The sequence below is a fragment of the Sorex fumeus genome, unplaced genomic scaffold, assembly GCF_029834395.1.
Source record: "Sorex fumeus unplaced genomic scaffold, SorFum_2.1 ptg000018l, whole genome shotgun sequence".
Taxonomy (NCBI): domain Eukaryota; kingdom Metazoa; phylum Chordata; class Mammalia; order Eulipotyphla; family Soricidae; genus Sorex; species Sorex fumeus.
The window spans coordinates 605,215-626,036 of record NW_026606075.1 but is presented as its reverse complement, the minus strand read 5'-3'; positions in this window follow the sequence as shown (position 1 = coordinate 626,036).

Genomic DNA, 20,822 nt, shown 5'->3' with positions numbered 1-20,822 from the left:
TTGTAGTACAGTTTGAAGTTCGGGAGGTTGATTCCTCCCATTTTCTTTTTCCCAAGAATTGCTTTAGCTATTCGTGGGGGCTTATTGTTCCATATAAATTTCAAGAGTGTTTGCTCCATTTCTTTGAAGAATGTCATGGGTATCCTTATAGGGATTGCATTGAATTTATACAATGCTTTCGGTAGTATTGCCATTTTGACAATGTTAAGTCTCCCGACCCATGAGCAGGGGATATCTTTCCATTTCCTCATGTCCTCTTTTATTTCCTGAAGTAGTGTTTTGTAGTTTTCTTTGTACAGGTCCTTTACTTCCTTAGTTAAGCTGATTCCTAGGTACTTGATTTTCTGGGGCACAATTGTGAACGGGATTGGTTTTTTCATGTTGCTTTCTTCTCTCTCACTGTTTGCGTATAGGAAAGCCATGGACTTTTGGGTATTGATTTTATAACCTGCAACTTTACTATACGAGTCTATTGTTTCTAGGAGTTTTTTGGTGGAAGTTATTGGGTTCTCTAAGTAGAGTATCATATCATCTGCGAATAGTGAGAGCTTGATTTCTTCCTTTCCCACCTGAATGCCCTTAATATCTTTTTCCTGCCTAATCGCTATTGCAAGTACTTCCAGTACTATATTGAACAGCAGTGGAGAGAGTGGGCATCCCTGTCTCGTCCCTGATCTTAGAGGGAAGGCTCTCAGTTTTTCCCCGTTGAGGATGATGCTTGCTGTAGGCTTGTGGTAGATGGCTTTAATTACGTTGAGGAAGGTCCCCTCTATACCCATTTTGGCTAGGGTTTTCATCATAAAGGGGTGCTGGATCTTATCAAATGCTTTCTCTGCATCTATTGATATGATCATATGCTTTTTATCTTTTCTTTTGTTGATATGGTGGATTATGTTGATTGATTTCCGAATGTTAAACCATCCTTGCATCCCTGGGATGAATCCTACTTGGTCATGGTGTATGATCTTTTTAATGAGTAGTTGGATTCTATTTGCTAGTAGTTTGTTGAGGATCTTTGCATCTGTGTTCATCAGGGATATCGGCCTGTAATTCTCTTTCTTTGTGGTATCTCTGTCTGCTTTTGGTATCAGTGTGATATTTGCTTCGTAGAAACTGTTTGGAAGTGTTTTTGATATTTCAATTTCGTGGAAAAGCTTAAAGAGCATTGGGAGTAAGTCCTCTTTAAAGATTTGGAAGAATTCACTAGTGAATCCATCCGGGCCAGGACTTTTGTGCTTGGGGAGACTTTTTATTACCATTTCAATTTCCTTGATGGTGATAGGTCTGTTCAGGTATTCCAGGTCTTCTTGGTTCAGCCTTGGGAGTCTGTAGGAGTCTAGGAATTTATCCATTTCCTCGAGGTTTTGATGTTCCGTGGCATAAAGCTTCTCAAAGTACTCCCTGAGGATCCTCTGAATTTCTGTGGTTTCTGTTGTAATGACCCCCTTTTCATTTCTGATTCGGTTTATTAGGGTTTTCTCTCTCCCTTTCTTTGTGAGTTTTGCTAGAGGCTTATCGATCTTGTTAATTTTCTCGAAGAACCAGCTCTTGGTTTCATTGATCTTTCGGATTGTTTTTTGGGTTTCCATCTCGTTAATCTCTGCTCTGAGTTTTATTATTTCCTTTCTCCTGTCCCGGCAAGCTACTGAGAGTATTCGATATGCCAGACACAGTAACAACAAAGTCTCCAATGGAGACGTTACTGGGCCTGCTCGAGCAAATCGATGATCAACAGGAGGGCCTCTACCTTTACCTCTACCTTTCTCCTGTTCCGGTTGTGCTCCTTTTTTTGGTCCTTCTCCAAGCTCTTAAGCTGTGAGGTTAGGTTACTTATGTGTGCTCGCTCCTCCTTCCTGAGGAATGCTTGTAGAGCTATAAACTTTCCTCTTAACACAGCCTTTGCTGTGTCCCATAAGTTTTGGTAACTCGTGTTCTCATTTTCATTCATTTCTAGGAATCTTTTGATTTCCTCTTTGATTTCCTGTCTAATCCACTCGTTGTTCAATAGTGCACTGTTTAATTTCCAGGTGTTTGATTTAGTTTTCTGTTTTTGTGTGTGATTTATTTCTAATTTCAGCGCATTATGGTCTGAGAAGATTGTTGATACAATCTCTACCTTCTTAATTTTATGGAGGCATGTTTTGTGGCTCAGCATGTGGTCTATCTTGGAGAATGTTCCATGTACGCTTGAGAAGAATGTGTATTCAGCTTTTTGTGGATGAAGTGTCCTGTATATATCTACTAAGTCCCTTTCTTCCATTGTTTCCCTCAAATGAAGTATGTCCTTGCTAAGCTTGAGTCTGGTTGATCTATCAAGAGGTGACAAAGCAGTGTTGAAGTCTCCCACTAGTATTGTGTTGCTATTGATGTCTTTTTCCAAATCTATGAGTAGTTGTTTTAAGTACTTTGCTGGTCTCTCATTAGGTGCATATACATTTATTATTGTAAGTTCTTCCTGTTGTACAGATCCTCTGATCAATAAGAAATGGCCTTCACTGTCTCTTATGACCTTCCTCACTCTGAAATCGATGTGGTCTGATATAAGGATGGCTACCCCAGCTTTTTTATGGGAGCTGTTTGCCTGTAGGATTGTTTTCCAGCCTTTGACTCTGAGTCTGTGTTTGCTTTGACTATTGAGATGCGTTTCTTGCAGGCAGCAGAATGTTGGGTTCAATTTTCTAATCCATCCTGCCACTCTATGTCTTTTAATTGGTGCGTTTAGCCCATTGACATTGAGAGAGATTATTGTTATGGGATTTTGTCCCATTGTTCTGTTAAAATTTGGTGTATTTGAGGGGCCTTTCTTGCCTTAACGTAGCCCATTTAGTTGTTCTTGTAACCATGGTTTTGAGTCTATGAAGTTCCTGAGCTGTTGTTTGTCTGTGAAACTGTGTGTTGTTCCTTCTATTATGAATGAGAGTCTTGCTGGGAAAAGTATTTTGGGGGAGGCATTTATTTCATTGAGTTTTTTTACTATGTCCCACCACTGTTTTCGGGCCATGAGGGTTTCATCAGAAAAATCAGCTGTGAATTTTAAGGATGCTCCTTTGTAAGAGATTTCTTTCTTCGATCTTGCTGCTTTCAGAATTTTGTCTCTGTCTAAGGTTTTGGTCATTTTGATCAGAATGTGTCTTGGGGTATTTTTATTCGGATTTCTTCTAGCTGGTACCCTTCGGGCCTCCTGAATGTGGTCACAAGTTTTCTTCAGCTCTGGAAATGTTGTAGCAATGATGTCTTTGACAGTTTCTTCTTCATCGAGGTTTTCTTCCTGTCCCTCTGGGACTCCAATAATTCTTATGTTACCCCTCTTGGCTTCATCACGATCTTCTCTTGCCATCTGTTCCCGAATTGTGAGTCTCTTTTCCATTTTCTGCTCTTTTCTGGAGAGTCTCTGAAGTTCATCTTCGAGCTCACTGATTCTGTTCTCAGCCGCTCTTACTCTGCTGCTGAGGCCTTCCACTGAGCTTTTCAATTCGCCTACGAGATTTTTCAGGTCTGACATTTCTGATTGCATTTTCCTCATTTCTGCCTTCAGATCCTCTTGTCTTCTATTGGCATTGGTTTCCATTGTTTCTTTTAATTCCCTAAGCATCCTAAGTAGCTCCCTTCTGAATTCCTTGTCAGAGAGGTTGTCTAACACTACAGTACTGTTGGTGACATCTGGGCTAGACTCTTCAATATGAATGTTTGGTGGGCTTTTGCGTTGCTTTACCATTGTGAGAGGTGTGGTTTAGTCCTTCACGTTCAGTGTTACTATTCTGCTTGATATGCAGTGTGAGTTAAGATAGGCTTATGAGTTATTGGCTACTGTGTTTCTAGTGGCTGAGCTAAAATAGAGAAGTTTCCATCTAAGAAGTTAGCTTATGATTCCTATGGCATATGTAGTAGGAAAATATTTCGTGGCCGCGTTAGCGGCCGCGGCTCCGGAAAGAGTCCCTGGCACTGGGCGAGGAATTGGGGATGTCTCCTGTTTGGAATTGGAGCCGTTCAGCTTTGTTGCCCAGAGCTGGGCCTCTGTGCCCGTCCCACGCGGATCAGGGGTTGAAAACCGGCTGTCTAGGGGCTGTTTCTAGCTGTGCGTGCCCAGAGAGGAACCCAGGCCCTTGGGGGCGGGCTGTACCTGTTGGAATTGGAGCCGTTCAGCTTTGTTGCCCAGAGCTGGGCCTCTGTGCCCGTCCCACGCGGATCAGGGGTTGAAAACCGGCTGTCTAGGGGCTGTTTCTAGCTGCGCGTGCCCAGAGAGGACCCCAGGCCCTTGGGGGCGGGCTGTACCTGTTGGAATTGGAGCCGTTCAGCTTTGTTGCCCAGAGCTGGGCCTCTGTGCCCGTCCCACGCGGATCAGGGGTTGAAAACCGGCTGTCTAGGGGCTGTTTCTAGCTGTGCGTGCCCAGAGAGGAACCCAGGCCCTTGGGGGCGGGCTGTACCTGTTGGAATTGGAGCCGTTCAGCTTTGTTGCCCAGAGCTGGGCCTCTGTGCCCGTCCCACGCGGATCAGGGGTTGAAAACCGGCTATCTAGGGGCTGTTTCTAGCTGCGCGTGCCCAGAGAGGAACCCAGGCCCTTGGGGGCGGGCTGTACCTTTTGGAATTGGAGCCGTTCAGCTTTGTTGCCCAGAGCTGGGCCTCTGTGCCCGTCCCACGCGGATCAGGGGTTGAAAACCGGCTGTCTAGGGGCTGTTTCTAGCTGCGCGTGCCCAGAGAGGAACCCAGGCCCTTGGGGGCGGGCTGTACCTGTTGGAATTGGAGCCGTTCAGCTTTGTTGCCCAGAGCTGGGCCTCTGTGCCCGTCCCACGCGGATCAGGGGTTGAAAACCGGCTGTCTAGGGGCTGTTTCTAGCTGCGCGTGCCCAGAGAGGAACCCAGGCCCTTGGGGGCGGGCTGTACCTTTTGGAATTGGAGCCGTTCAGCTTTGTTGCCCAGAGCTGGGCCTCTGTGCCCGTCCCACGCGGATCAGGGGTTGAAAACCGGCTGTCTAGGGGCTGTTTCTAGCTGCGCGTGCCCAGAGAGGAACCCAGGCCCTTGGGGGCGGGCTGTCTGGAGAAGTTCTATAAAGAAGAACACACCTTCTAACAGATCATTGTTGGTGATTTTAATGGCAGATAGGACTGAGAAAATCAGCTGAAGAACTCCACATGGGGACCCATGGCCTAGAATAGAACGAACAGGGTGACAGACTCGGTTCATCATGTTGACCAAGCCCATCCATGGAAACTCACAGTTCCAGAAGGCCGAATCTAAACATTGGAGATGCACGTATCCCAGTAGACGGTTCCACAGTGAAATTGACCACATCATATTCAATCGACGGTTTTGACTTTCTATTGTCGCTGTTGCCCCAAAATTCCAAACGGGATCAGACCACCATCTCCTTCGTGAAAAATTCTACTTCACAGAGTGGGGAGAAAGGACTGCAAAGTTTAAGAAGAGAACTCCTAGTACGACCACCAATTGGGCACTCTTTGGCACTATTGCCACAACATGGAAAGATGCCACCATTGACAACATTGACAAAGAATAATATTGACTGCTTCAGCACCTCCATGATTGTGTGAGGAACACAGAGAAAGAGATAATCACAAAAAGACACCTATCTTCAAAACCTCTTGAGCTAATTCGGCAACATGGTTTGGCACAAGACTTAGGTAAACATAAGCGAATGTCTGAGCTCACAAAGCAGTGCAGAGAAGTGATAAAGGAAGACCTCAAAGAAAAAAGAGGAGCAGTGCTGGCAGATGTGGCAGAAGCCAGCAAAAGCATTTGCAATGCCTAACTGTCCTTCGCCAACTACAAGAATAAGATAACTGTCCTCATGACATCCTGCTGGATCTATCACATCTTCCAGAAGGGCAGTGGAGAAGATTATCTATGACTTCTACTCAGACCTCTTCGATAACCACATCCACCTGCCAACATACCAAATTTCGTAGGATGGAATTGTCATTCCCAACATTCTCCCTTCCAAAATCCGACACGCCATTTTGTTGGTAAAGAAGAGAACAGCACCCAGCCCAGACACGGTCAGACCCGAACACCTGAAGAACCTGCTGTCAGTACTCATCAATACCCTGGCTCGGCTCTTCACACATTACCTGTCTGAATGGAAGATTCCATCCCAAAGGAAAACAAGCAGGACTGTACAAGAAGGGAGACATCCACGACATTGGGAACTATTGCCGATCAGCCTGTCGTCTATAAGCTGTTCACTCGAGTCATCCTGAATAATTTTGGCAGAACACTAGATGAAGCACAACCATGAGAGCAAGCCAGGTTCTGAAAAGAATTCAGCATGCTTGACCATATCCACACGATAACCAAACTCTTTGAGATTTCTTGGCAGTTCAAGATGCCACTCTGTCTAATGTTCATTGATTTAAAGAAGGCCTTTGATTCTGTTGAGACTGAAGCAGTCATTGAAGCCCTAGCCAAACAGGGCGTTCAAACTCAATACATCAGGATGCTCCATGAGCTGTATTATGGATTCACTACCAGGATCTCACCATTCTACAAGGAAGTGATCATTGTGTCAAGAGAAGCATTTGGCGGGGTGATACCATTTCACTAAAACTCTTCAGTGCCACCCTCGAGAACATCATGCGATGACTGGAATGGGAAGGAATGGTAGTGATGATAGACAGTCAGTAACTACACCACCTCGGCTTCACTGATGATATGGTTCTCATAACACCAAACATTAACCACTGGCACAAATACTGGCTGACTTCGACTGTGAGTGTGGAAAGTCAGACTGCAGCTGAATCTCACAAAGACAATGATTATGAGAAACAGTCTTGTTCCTGACGTTCCATTTGCTCTCAATGGAACAAACATCTCTGAATGCAACAGTTACGTGTGCCTAGGTTGAGAAGTCAACATAACAAATGACCTGGCACCTGAATTGCTCAGGAGGAAGACAGCAGCTTGGAACATCTTCAAGAGCATCAAAGAAATAGCTAAAAGGATGAAGGACCTCTGGCTCCATGACATCCACGACATTGGAAACTATATCATATCTCTTCGATTCCACATGTCTTCCTGCATTAATATATACCTCAGAGACCTGGGCCCTATGAAAACAGGATGAGAACATTATTTGGGTCTCCCAAAGAGGAATCAAAGGAATTATGCTTGGAGTATCACGCTTCACTCAAGTGAGAGAAAGAATCCGTAGTTCGTACCTCTGTCTATGATCAAGAATCAGGGAAACTCTCTCATTTGCCAAGGCATCAAAAATCAGATGTGCTGGACACATAATGAGATTTGGAGAGGACCGCTGGACTAGAGCCATTACGGACTGAATCCCACAGGACTTCAAAAGATCTTGTGGCCACCCACCTATGAGATGATCATACTTCTTAGTCAAGACCCTGAATGATCGGTTTGAGGCTCTTCATGTTCCTAAAACAAGCAGATGCCATTGGGCTGCACTAGCATGCGGCAGGGACGAATGGAGACATTACTGGCACCCACTCGAGGAAATTGATGAGTAAAGGAATGTCAAGTGATCAAGTGATCAAGAATCAGCTATTAATAAATTTCTAAATTACAGCTCTTAAATTAAAATAAGATTTTTTTTTTTTGCTTTTTGGGTCACACCCAGCGATGCACAGGGGTTACTCCTGGATCTTCACTCAGGAGTTACTCGTGGCGGTGTTCAGGGGACCATATGGGATGCTGGGAATTGAACCCGGGTGGGCCGCGTGCAAGGCAAACGCCCTACCTGCTGTGCTATCTCTCCAGCCCCAAAAGAAGATTTTTTGAAATTTTTAAAATCTTGTTGATACAGCATTGCCTTATTTCAGAAGAATCTGTGGCATTTTAATTATTTGTAAAGGGTTCAATTTTTTTTTTCAGTTTTTTGTTCTGGGGGCCACAAACAGCAGTGCTCAGGTGCAATTTCTGGGTCTGTGTTCAAGAGCGATAGTGACCTTGGTGTTCCAGAGTCCCTGATGTGTTCAGAGTACTGCTTGGAAAGAGAGAGATATTTCAACCAGGGTCAGCTTCACGCAAAGTATGATCCTTGTATCTTAACTGTTTCTCCAGTTCTTTGTTAACTATTTTTTAAAAACATTTTATCTCCTTAAACAAAGAATTTACTGACTAGGTAATTCTTTAGATACTATTAGCAGCTGTGAGATTTTAAAAAGTGAATTGACCATAAAAACGTCATGTGGACCATTATCATTCCTGGTATACTTTTGTAAGGAGGCGCAAAAGTTACTTGTGCCCACATGCTGACTGTGCCCCTTGAGATGTGGACTTTCATGTTTTCATATCTAATGCTGGGATGTGTACTGAAGCTCTATTTCCATTCTAGAGTGTTCTCTCTCTCTCTCTTTCTCTCTCTCTTCTCTCACTTCCTCTATCTCCCTCCCTCTCAAAAAAAAGGAAAAAAAGAGTGAGAATGTAAGGCATATTTCTAATTCAATAATTAGAATGCTTATGAATTGGGTATTTGAAGAATGCTGCATCTGAATTAAATAGTCCTATTCATTTCCAGGAATCATGTGGAGTCATTAATATTGTTGAGTACGAATTTATAACAAAAGCAAAAGGAAAATAAGAAAACCTAACATTCACTCAGAGTAAGGCTGATTTCTCTTTGAATGCTAAAAATAAAGGATAAATAGCCTGATGGAATTTTCAGAACACAGACTATTCCGAGTTTTGTGGTGTGTTTGTTTTGGGGCCACAACCAGAGGTGTTGTGGGTTTACATACTTCTGGCTCTAACTTTGAGCACACTCAGGGATCATGACTGATGGGGTTCAGGGCCTGAAATGGATTGCTGAGAACCAAACTTAGGTTGGCTGTGCACAATCTCTCTAACCTCATCTTCTTAGTTATAATAGTGAATTATGATAAGTGTTACACAGGTAACAGTATTTTCAAAATCATTTTTGGGTACATTTTTACTTCTGCACCTAAGATGACAAAACTGAAAATAAAGGTCATTAAGTGCTTCAAATAAGTTGTAGGATTGACTCAATTGCTCAAGCAATTTCATCTGAAGTTATTTGAAAAAAGGGTTAATGCTGTGAAGGTCTCACTGGAGAAAAATGTAATTAGCGTGTCCTCCTCAGCTAGAAGCCTAGTAGCACAGAAGAAAGAAAAAGCTTGACAAAAAACAGGTACGCTCTTGTTGAATTAGAATATCTCATGAAAGTTTTCTGGGGCATTTTCCTAGAAACCTGCAAGGGATTTACAGATGCTTTCTGCTAGAGTCTTTGAACTAAAGGTTCATTAATCTCCCACACAATTTCACGAATTGAAAGTCAAGGAAAACACTTCTTGTACGAACATAGCATTGTTTTGCATTTCAGCTCCCAGGTATGGACTTTGATGTATTTTTTTTCTTTCAACTAATTATGCTTTCTTTCTACACCTCCAGTTCTGTCCTTTTGTCAGCATAAATTTGCAGAAGACCTTGTAAGGAAGGTCTTATGCATTGAAGTGAACTGTCTCCGAGGGTCCACACAAATCTGGAAGACTGGGGGTGCTGTTCATGCAAAACACAATCAGCTCTCATTGCTCCATTGTGGAGTGTTGGGAGAAAAGCCCCTTTTGGTCTGCTTTAAAGTGACACACTAATACCTGGGCTTGAGCCCGGGCAGACGTTCCCTGATCACTCAGGAAGCCTGTTGCAATGCATACTTATGGTGGTCAATGCAACCATGGGACAGGACGTTTCTGGCAGATCAGATGTGTGATGACAGTTTAACCATTGTAATCACACAGGACAGGTGTAACCCGATCTATAGGAAACACATGTTTGTTTTGACCACTGTGAGTACATTACGGTCCACATTTTTTCCCCTGTATGCTCAAATCTATTTAAGTCATGCTGATTGCTTAATAAAGTTGGGAACTTGACAGGACCCCTGCTTTGCCTGTGTGCTCATTTCTCTGTTGTGGAGGCGGTGGAATAGGAACCTGCTTTTTTCCCAAGACCCCTTCACTTACAGGAATGGTAGACTGGCCCAGTCCTCAGGACCCTGAGCAGCGGCCTCTTGCTGAACGAGGGTGTGTACCAAACAAAAGCCAGAAGACCCCAACAGTGGAAAGCGTGTACCACTCTGTGGATCATTGGGAAATGTCAGTATTAGATCCTCTCAGAACTAAGGATACACACTCAATTTATAGATTTGGCCTGGGAGACATGCCTAGTGTTGAACAGATCTGACCATGTGCAAGGCCTTAAATTTGATTCCCGGCACTATCTGGTCCCCTGATCACCACATGGTGTCCCATGGTTGGAAGCCCTGCACATTGCACTACCAACACAGCTACTGCTGGCGAAGCCCGCGTGGATGGCCAGCTGGGCATAGCTGGGGGAATGGACAATTGGTCTCTCTATTCTGTCCCTGTCTCTTTCCTACAAAAGCACATTTCTTTCTTCTACAGACTTGATAGCTCTGCTTTATGATTTTGATTATAGAAGTATTGTTTCTATATTCTCATATTAACTACACAGAATTACTACTGCTTTATCAACTCAGATCCCTTTAGAAAATTGCTAGTGGAGAGGCTACCTTTTAGTTCATCATAGAGTCCATTTGGAAGACCCTGGGAAAAAATCCATGTGATATTTCAGGCTTTTTCATCTTGTCAATCTAACATCACCTGTGGCCGATGAGGAATTCTCTGCTGAGTCACTGATATTTGTTTAGCACATTGAGGGGGAGTGTCAAGAAGGCACTGTGTCTTTGTTCCTGATTTAGTTTACCAGAAAAAAGAGGTTAGCATTTGCGATACTCAGCAGTTTCTACAGAGGGTTTTTTTTTTCCCTTTTTTTCCTTTCTTTATTTTTTTGTTGTAGTCTGGCATGGCAGAGCCTGGCAAGCTCTCTGTGGCGTATTCAATATACCAAACACAGTAACAAGAAGTCTCACAATGGATACGTTACTGCTGCCTGCTGGAGCAAATCCATGAACAATGGGAGGACAGTGCTACAGTGCAGTGCTACTAAGTAAATATACTCATGTAACCTAGTTAAATTTGGTAACTATTTAGGGATGGAGATAGAATACTGTTGGTAGGTTCTTGCCTTGTGCCCAGCCAATCTGGGTTCAATGTCTGGGTTCAATATTCATCTTATATTGTACCCTAGCACCTCCAGGAGTAACAGCTTATTGCAGAGTCAGGAGTAACCCCTGAGCTTCGTCAGGTCTGGCCCCAAACCAAAGCAAAACAAACAAACAAACAAAAAAACTGAGTAATATTTTTTGTTCTGAAATTTCTGGCATACTCAGCTTTCCTAATGAGTTTATCTTAGTTAACTTTCTTTATTTACTCTTTTTGGGCTCTTTGTATTAGATGTTTACATAATAGAATGAATCATTTTGCCATTTTAGTTTTGGTTTTCTTTTCTAAAATTACATTGTGTTTTCTTTTCTGGAAGATTATAATTTTCCCTTGCATTTTTATTTACTGTTAATATGTAACTTACTTCCTAAATATTTTTAGCATTCTGTATGACTTTTCATGATGCATTCTATTCTTCATATTGCAAAATATTTTTTTCTTGTATTCAAAGGGTATTTTTGATATTTAAATTCTACCTTCATATTTCTTTTATTTCATAGAAATTATGATGATTTATTATTGTCAATATTGATATTTTAATCTTTGGGAATTTTTACCTAATTTTAGCTTCTTCACGTTTAATATGGAAGCACTAAATGAGTAGGAGAATGCTCATTATTGAGTAGGGTTCTAAGAAGAAATTTAAAATGAAACACTGTACTTTCCACTTGAAAATCTACTCAGAATAAAATTTTCATTTTCTTAGGGTGATTACAATGAACTGAAGCATAGACGACTGGAATTCTTTCTTAGATGCATTACACAGCTTTGACTTTCTTCAGGTACAAATCATTTGCACATTCTCAAACTTGCCTGCTTCCAACAAAACTCCATTCTTATTCTATGTTGAGAAATCAAAGCTGCAGCCTGAGTCCTGGGGAGGAAATGACAGCTCGGCCTTTAAAGCAAATTTTACCTCAATCTTACTCCTGGTAGGTTTGCATACATTCCACAATTGCCAAGAAATACAATACCGGGGCTGGAGTGATAATACAGCATGTAGGTCGTTTGCCTTGCATGCAGCCGACCCAGATTCGATTCCCAGTATCCCATATGGTCCCCTGAGCACCACCAGGAGTAATTCCTGAGTGTAAAGCCAGGAGTAAACCCTGTACATTCCCGGGTGTGACCCAAAAAGCAAAAAATGAAAAAGAAAATACGATGCCTAAAATTTAAAATCTGTGAAAGGAATGGAAAAAATTGATTTTCCACATAGCAGGTGTGGGATTAGAAATTCTTTAATGTTGCAATTGCTTTATCAATTTATTTTTAGCTTTCTTTTCCTTTATTCTATGTATCAGTGTATTAATATTGCACATAAGAAACCTTCTAATAGCCAGAATCTGGAAAAAACCTGAGTGCCCGAGAACAGATGACTGGTTGAAGAACTCTGGCACATTTACACAATGGAGTACTATGTAGCTGTTAGAAAAGACGAAGTCATGAAGTTTACATACAAGTGGTACTACATGGAAAGTATCATGTTAAGCGAAATGACTCAGAAAGAAAGGGATAGACATAGAAAGATTGCATTCATTTGGGGAACATAAAGTAACAAAATAGGAAACTAACACCCAAGTATGGCAGAGATTAGTACCAGGAATTTTACTCAATGACCCGGAGGACAACCACACATGTTAGGGGAAGGGGGAGCTCAGAAAGAGAAGGGAACACCAAATAAAGGGTGTTGGGAGGATCCGCCCATGATGGGAGAGCATGCTGAGGGTAGACTGTCGACCAAGCATGATTGCCACTCAACGCCTCTTTTGCAGACCATGGCACTCAAAAGGAGAGAGAGGGAAATGCCCTGCCATGAGGCAGGGTGGGATGGGGGCTGGGGGGGGAGGGGATGCTGGGATCCATGGTGGTGGGAATGGTGGGAAATGCGCATTGGTGGAGGGATGGGTGTTTGATCACTGTATAATCGAAACCCAAGCACAAAAATGTGTAAGTCTACAACTGTACCTCATGGTGCCTCACTATTAATAAATAAATATAATTTAAAAAAAACCCTTCTAATCACTTTCTTTGTTTATATGTGACTTTAGAAAGTATTGACTATATGTGAGGGCATTCAAATTGTATTTAACACTTGCATTTATTTAATGTTCTTATAGTATGGGTACCATAGTGGAAGAAAATTAATTAGTTATCCTAAGAAATTCTGAGAATTTAAGTTCAAGAAAGTTTTGTGAAAATGCAGTAAAGGATATTAGAGCTTACAAACACTAAAAAGTATCCTGACTTCAATAAGAATTTTTTTCCTGTATATGGTTAATTTATACATAAAATTGACTACTTCTTAGTGTGAAATGCTTGTTAGATCAGGATAACTCAGAAAAAACTTATACTTTTACTAATCATTTGGGCTGGAGTAATAGCACAGCGGTAGGGTGTTTTCCTTGCATGCAGCGGACATGACCGACCTGAGTTCGATTCCTCCGCCCCTCTCAGAGAGCCCAGCAAGCTACCGAGAGTATCTCACCCACATGGCAGAGCCTGGCAAGCTCCCTGTGACGTATTCAATATGCCAAACACAGTAACAACAAAGTCTCCAATGGAGACGTTACTGGGCCCACTCGAGCAAATCGAAGATCAACAGGAGGACAGTGACAGTGACAGTGACTAATCATTTATGAATCAATCTGTGGAGGTTAAAAATTTAAAAATTATTTGGGATCAAGTTTTATATGAGGTCAGTTGAGACATTTTGGACGTAAATGCTGTCAATGTCATATCTTACATATGTGTGATGTATATATCTATAATTTCCTCATTAATTTCTGTTATGTGGGTTTAGTCATTTAATCCAATCCAAAGTTGTCTTCCTCTGTGCAATAATGATGATATTCTTACAGAGCCTATGGACGGTCAAAGGTTACAGTGGTTTTGAAATATTCTTTTATTTACCTTGTTCATAATAGGAGGTTATGAGAATGATTTCAAAGCTGTCTCTCAAAAATAAAACAGAAACTATTATACAACAAATAAGAAATCACTTGAACACTAGACATTTGGTTACTCATAGATTTGCTAGAGCAGGTGTCAGTAACGTCTTCATTCATTACTGCCGCTTACAAGTGCAGCCCAATGGCGTCTGCTCACTCCAGGAACACGAAGAGCCACAAACTGATTATTCAGGATAATGATGAAGGAGTCTGATGAACTCATAGGTGGGCAGTCATGTGATTTTTTGATGTCCCGTGGAATCCAGTCCGTAATGGCTCTAGTCCAGTGGTCACCTCCAAATTGCATTACGTATCCAGCCCATCTGATATTCGATGCCTTGGCAAACGAGACAGTGTCCCTGATTTTTGATCATTGACGGAGGTCAAAACTATGGATTTTCTCTCACTTGAGTGAAGCATGATACCCCAAGTATAATTCTTTCGATTCCTCTTTGTGAGACCCGATAGTGTTCTCTCATCCTGTTTTTCTAGAGCCCGGGTCTCTGAGGCATATGTTAATGCAGGAAGAACTGTGGAATAGAAGAGATGTGTTCTTCGTTTAGATTCGGCCTTCTGGAACTGTGAGTTACCATGGATGGTCTTGGTTGACATTATGAACTCAGTCTCTCACTCTTTTCGTTCCATTCTAGGTCATGGGTCCCAATGTGGAGTTCTTCGGTTGATCTTCTCGGTCCGATCTTGGCATTAAAGTCACAGACAATTATCTTGTAGAATGTGTGGTCTTCTTTATAGAACTTCTCCAGCTCCACGTAGAACTTCTCAGTTTCTTTGTCCTCATGATTGGATGTTGGTGCATAGACAGTGAAGATAGAAACTGCTGGCAGTGAGCCACATCTATTCAAGTGTAATCATCCTATTCGGGTTGTTAGGCATTCGAATGAACCAATGCTCAGGGTTATGTTCTTGTTGACAAGGATACTGACACCACCGATGCCTCTTTTGTCACATGTTCCAAGGAACAGTTCTTCTCCAGTGTCGAAAATGGCGTGATGTGATTGATGCCTTCTCATCTCGGTCAGACCAATTATGTCATACGTGATCTTTCACGCTTGTATCATCAGGTTCTCGATGGATGTATCCGAAACCAGCATATGTGCATTGAAAGTACAGACAGTCATTTTTGTCCTTCTTCGTTTTTGCAGCTTAGTTTGGCCTTATGCGACACTTAGTGCCCATCTTCCAAGATTACCACACCATATTTGATGGGGTTCAAATATGATTTGAAGCATGGGGACACCTGCAAGTGCAATTAGAGGCTGCTCTAAGAGCCTCTATCCCTCTCGGAGAGCCTGGCAAGCTACGAAGAATATTCCGCCCCCACAGCAGAGCCTGGCAAGCTATCTGTGGCATATTCTATATGCCAAAGTCAGTAAATACAATGGGTCTCATTCCCCTGACCCTGAAAGAGCCACCAATATGGCAGCATTAAGAAGGATGAGGAAGGAGAGGCTGATAATATAAATAAGAAAAGATTATACAATAAAGTAACAAGTGACCGTAGAGCAGTATCATACATTGAGGTTTTAGTTTGCTATCCTATGTGTATCAATAGACAGAGTCCAGCCCTACATAAAGAGAAAACTGCTAATTCTGGCAGGTGTTGAAGTTGTCTAAGTTCTCAAATTAGCTTGTTTTTAGCTCTTTCTTTTCAAACTCTAGAAATATGTTCTATACCTGCATCCTGAATATTTCAATACAAACTCATGTCGCTATTAATGAAAAAGAAAGCATTGTTATGGATGATAAATGTGTGTTTTAGAGTTTTTCTGACATAGGATATTAAACCTACTTAATCACTATCACTATCATCCTGTTGTTCATAGATTTGCTCGAGCAGGTGCCAGTAACATCTCTATTTGTTCCTGTCACGTGCTAGTGTAGCCCGGTGGCATATTGGGCCTCTCTCAGAGTCAAGGCAATACTGACCATCATTGTTACTGTTTTTGGCATATCGAGTACTCTGTGTGTAGCTTGCCAGGCTCTGCTGCACAGGCGGGATACTCTTGGTAGCTTGTCGGGCTCGGAGAGGGATGGAGGCTTTTGTGGCAGCCTCTAATCACCTTTACAGGTGTTCCCAGTCAGGCATATATGCTGGCAGGATACTCTCGGTTGCCTGCCGGGTTCTCTGAGACCGAGAACTAGAAAATAAGAAGTCACGTGGCCACAAATGCTGGAGCTTGGTTTTATAGTCTCTGGATCTTTGCTGTTGATGGAATTACACAGCAATTGGTGAATGTAACTCTCTAGCTACTGAAAAATGGGAGATCTGGGCGGAGTAGTCCCAGTCCTGAACTAAGCAGGCTTGGAGACCTCAGCCCCGGGTCCCGCATGCCTGGGTTCCTCTGCCGGCTCCTTCATGTGTGAGGCTCATCCTAGAATGTGGAGAGTGGTCTCAGCATGGCTGTGGCTGGGTCCCAGAGGTCTTCAGCTGCTGGGGCTCTGCTCGGGGTGGAGAGGGAAACTCAATCCACCCCCCTCCAAGGGGCCCCTGTGAGGACAGCCAGGCACGGAGACAGGAGACTGTATTGTTCTCTTCCAGTAGCTTGGTTTTATAGTCTCTGTACCTACTAAATAACATCCATAAAACTAAATTCTCTTAAAGAGATAAGAAAAATCAAAGGAACATTTTGACTACTTTACTAAATGTTGAATCTTTTGTTTTTCCCTATCAGAGTTAATATTTTGTTTCAGATAAAATAAAGTTTGCTGTCATGGGAGTATGTAATTAAATATTTTTTATTCCTGCTAACCCATTTATTTCCTAAAATTATTAGACAGAAGGGAAAATAAACCCTGTACCACAGCCACGATAACAAAATGTAGACTCCTCCCTCTTATAAAACTGCCATAAAAACTTTTTACCAAAAGCATAGAATCTTTATATACAACATCCTTCTCCCAAGTTCATTAGGTAAACCTGTCACTATTATAATCACACTCTGATCATCTGAAGTATTCAGATAAAAGAATATGCAATTTCAAACACAATAATGGGTACTGATTTTTATTATAAAGAGAACATGTCACTTCTCTTTGATGTGAGTTTCTAATTTATTTCATTTAGATATTTCCCAATGCTATTGTCATGCACTCCTGGAAAATATATTCTCACCGAAACAATTTTTGAACCTTAGATGCTATTGTATAAAATATTTATTAGCTGCACACTTTTTACACCTATGATTTTCAAATAAATAGTAATCAGAAGAGAAATTATTCTTTGTCACATGGTCCATGTAGGAAAACATGTAGAAAAGGCAGATTCAAATATGGTATAAATTGGAATAAAACCCGCTATAATAGGAAATATTGTGGTCAGTGTGAAACCAATGCACTTCCTGAAGAATCATGAGCTCTACATATGCAAAAAAATAGTTTTGGTTTCAGAAATACCAGGAATGTAATTTTGAAAGCATATCACTGCTCTCATTTTTATAACACTGTACTTTGACATAAAATAAAAACATACTTTCCTTAGCTATACTCTTTAAAATTTATCTCTCAAGCTGCACAGAAAGAAAGCAATTTTAGGAGTGAGAACAATAAAACAGTGGGTGAGTTACTTGCCTTACACATGGCTGACCTGGGGTTGCTGACAGCAAATGTCTCCATCATACCACCAGGAGGAAGTCCCAAGCACTTCCAGATGTGCCCTGTGCCACTCCTCACAAAAGTGGAAGATAAGAGATTCCATGCACAGTTAGAGATAACTCATTATAATCTTCTTTGGATATTTAACTTATATTACATTACTAATTCCTCAATAAACACACAAACCTATCAATGCATTTATATTAAATTATATATTATGGGCTGGAGCGATAGCACAGCGGGTAGGGCGTTTGCCTTACACGCGGCCAACATGGCCGACCCGAGTTCGATTCCTCCGCCCCTCTCAGAGAGCCCGGCAAGCTACCGAGAGTATTCGATATGCCAGACACAGTAACAACAAAGTCTCCAATGGAGACGTTACTGGGCCCGCTCTAGCAAATCGACGATCAACGGGAGGGCCTTTACCTTTTACCTTTTATATATTATCAGCCTATTACCATTTATATGACCCAATATATTCTAACATTTAAGAAACTTTAGTAGGAACTATAATTGTTAAGGTAACTTCTGTTCTATTCATAAATTTCTATACGTGCCGCATGATTTTGACTAGACCACAATTACCAAAATTTAAATATGGCATTCATGATTTCTTTCCTTTGGCATATAATATTTTAATCAACATTCTTGTAAAAGTTAAGTGAATTTAATCACATTTTAGGCATGTATTGTTTTTTTCCTCTTATTTTTCTTTTCTTAATTTTTTTATGTATTATTTTTGGGAGTTACTGAGGACTTGTACTCTCTAAACTCCACTCAATAGAATTGACAGCAATTATTGCATTCTCTTATGAATCTCAAAGTATTACTTCCTGACCAAGGGCAACTCTGATACACTGCTCCCTTTGCTATTGTTGGTATAATTTTAGAGATCTTTGAAATTATTTTTTATCTTTGCTCCTTCGAAGTAACAAAATATCACTGGGTTACCTTGACTTTTCTGTCTCTGACAGTGACTCGGTAACTCTAAAGGCACAATTTAGCTGTACAAATTTTAGTGATGTTTGACTGAAAATTGACTTATTTAGGCATAAGTTGCAGACAAGGTGACACTTTCTTAAAGAGAAGTTTCAAAAACTCTTGTAACTGAGAAGTAATTTTTACAAAAATATATATGTGATTATATCTGTATCGGATTTTTGAATATATATGTATACCAACTTTATTCACTATATTATTCATTTTGTTGACCTAGTAGTATATGTATTTTTTGTCTTTAGAGTATTTATCAAGTATAATATATTAGAATTGTTTGTATCAAAATGTCATTAAGTAGTCATTCTTGTCCATTTATGTAACTCAAATAATTGCATAAGTAGAGGACAAATATAAAACTTATAGCATTTTTAAATGTTTATATACTATGTGAAGTATTGAAAATAACCACTATTTAGTCACTGTTTTTATTATTTAATGTTGATAAGTGACAACACAAAATTTGGATCTTAATAGGGTGATAAGACATAGACCGAATATTAAAGAAATTGGCATTATAGATGCAGTCAGGAAGGATAATATCTGTACACAGAACACAATGGAGATTCTGTGCCACATATGTAATGGAGTGGTAATAACTGCTCCTCTTAGGAAATAAGGGTGATTATGACTTAGCAAGTAGTTTAAAGATATTCTTTTATCTCTCTTTTTAATCATGTTTAAATTAGAGTTGAATAACTGGTTACAATAATGCTTCTGGTGACGTGAGAATGTTGCTAAATTTCCACAGCCACCAAACTGCCTAAGGCTTCCCACATTATTCTTAGGCAGCATCTAGTCCATTTCTCTCTCCCTCACTCCTGCCTCACTGCTTGATCATTTTCATCTTGAAAAGTCAGAATTTGTGAAAAGATGTTCAGTTTTAATATTTTCTGTAAAAGTACTTACATATTCAATATTAAACGCTTCTTACTAATAAAAGTAAATATTGAAATAAATGTGTATTTTAGAAATAGAAAATAATGCTAAAATTATAAATGATGCTAGTTCTTAAAAGCTGTAAATGCATAGTTAATTTAGAGTAGAAATTAAATTGGTGATTTTCTAAGAGAATCACAATGTTTTTAACATAGTGTGGATCATCATAGTATGATTTATCATATTAGTTCTCACTCTATTAGCATCTTCTAAAATGTATTAAATTTGCTTTATTAAATTGTTATATAGAATCAATAGTATAATAAATATCAACAATGGTATAATATATATATTTAAAATATTACTATTAAATTTATTATATTGTTTCAAAATCTTTTATTTCTTAATACTTTTATTTATTTTAATAATATAATTTTTGGAACACTATTTTTTAAAGATTTTATTATTGCAGGTCGTCATCGTCTTCTTCTCATTCTCCTGCTCCTCCTCCTCTTTCTCCTCCTCCTCCTCTTTCTCCTCCTCCTCCTCCTCTTTCTCCTCCTCCTCTTCCTCTTCCTCCTCCTCCTTCTCCTCCTCCTCCTCCTCCTCCTCCTCCTCCTCCTCCTCCTCCTCCTCCTCCTCCTCCTCCTCCTCCTCCTTCTTCTTCTTCTTCTTCTTCTTCTTCTTCTTCTTCTTCTTCTTCTTCTTCTTCTTCTTCTTCTTCTTCTTCTTCTCCTTCTCCTCCTTCTTCTCCTTCTCCTCCTCCTTCTCTTCCTTCTCCTCCTCCTCCTTCTTCTTCTTCTCCTTCTCCTTCTTCTCATTCTTTCTTCTCCTTCTCCTTTTTCTCCTTCTTCTCCTTCTCCTCCTCCTCCTTCTCTCCTTCTCCTCCTCCTCGTCCTCCTCCTCCTCATCCTCGTCCTCCTTCTCCTCTTTCTCCTCCTCCTCCTCGTCGTCGTCGTCGTCGTCGTCCTCCTCCTCCTCCTCCTTCTCCCTCTCCTCCTCCCTCCTCCTCCTTCTCCTTCTCCTCCTCCTCCTCCTCTTCCTCCTCCTTATTCTCCTTCTCCTTCTCCTTCTCTCTCTCCTTTCTTTCTCATCTCCCCCCTTTTGGGCTTTGTGGTTTTCAGTACAGTTATTTAAATATATTGAAAAGGTGTGTATTATATACCTTTACCTACTTTTAACACTCATTTCTTGTCCAATGTGATCATTTCCGTATACTGTTGTCATCCTGGTTCATTCTCATTCTTACCTACTCTCTGTTCCACACACTTGTGGTTGATTCCAACATATATATATATATATATATATAT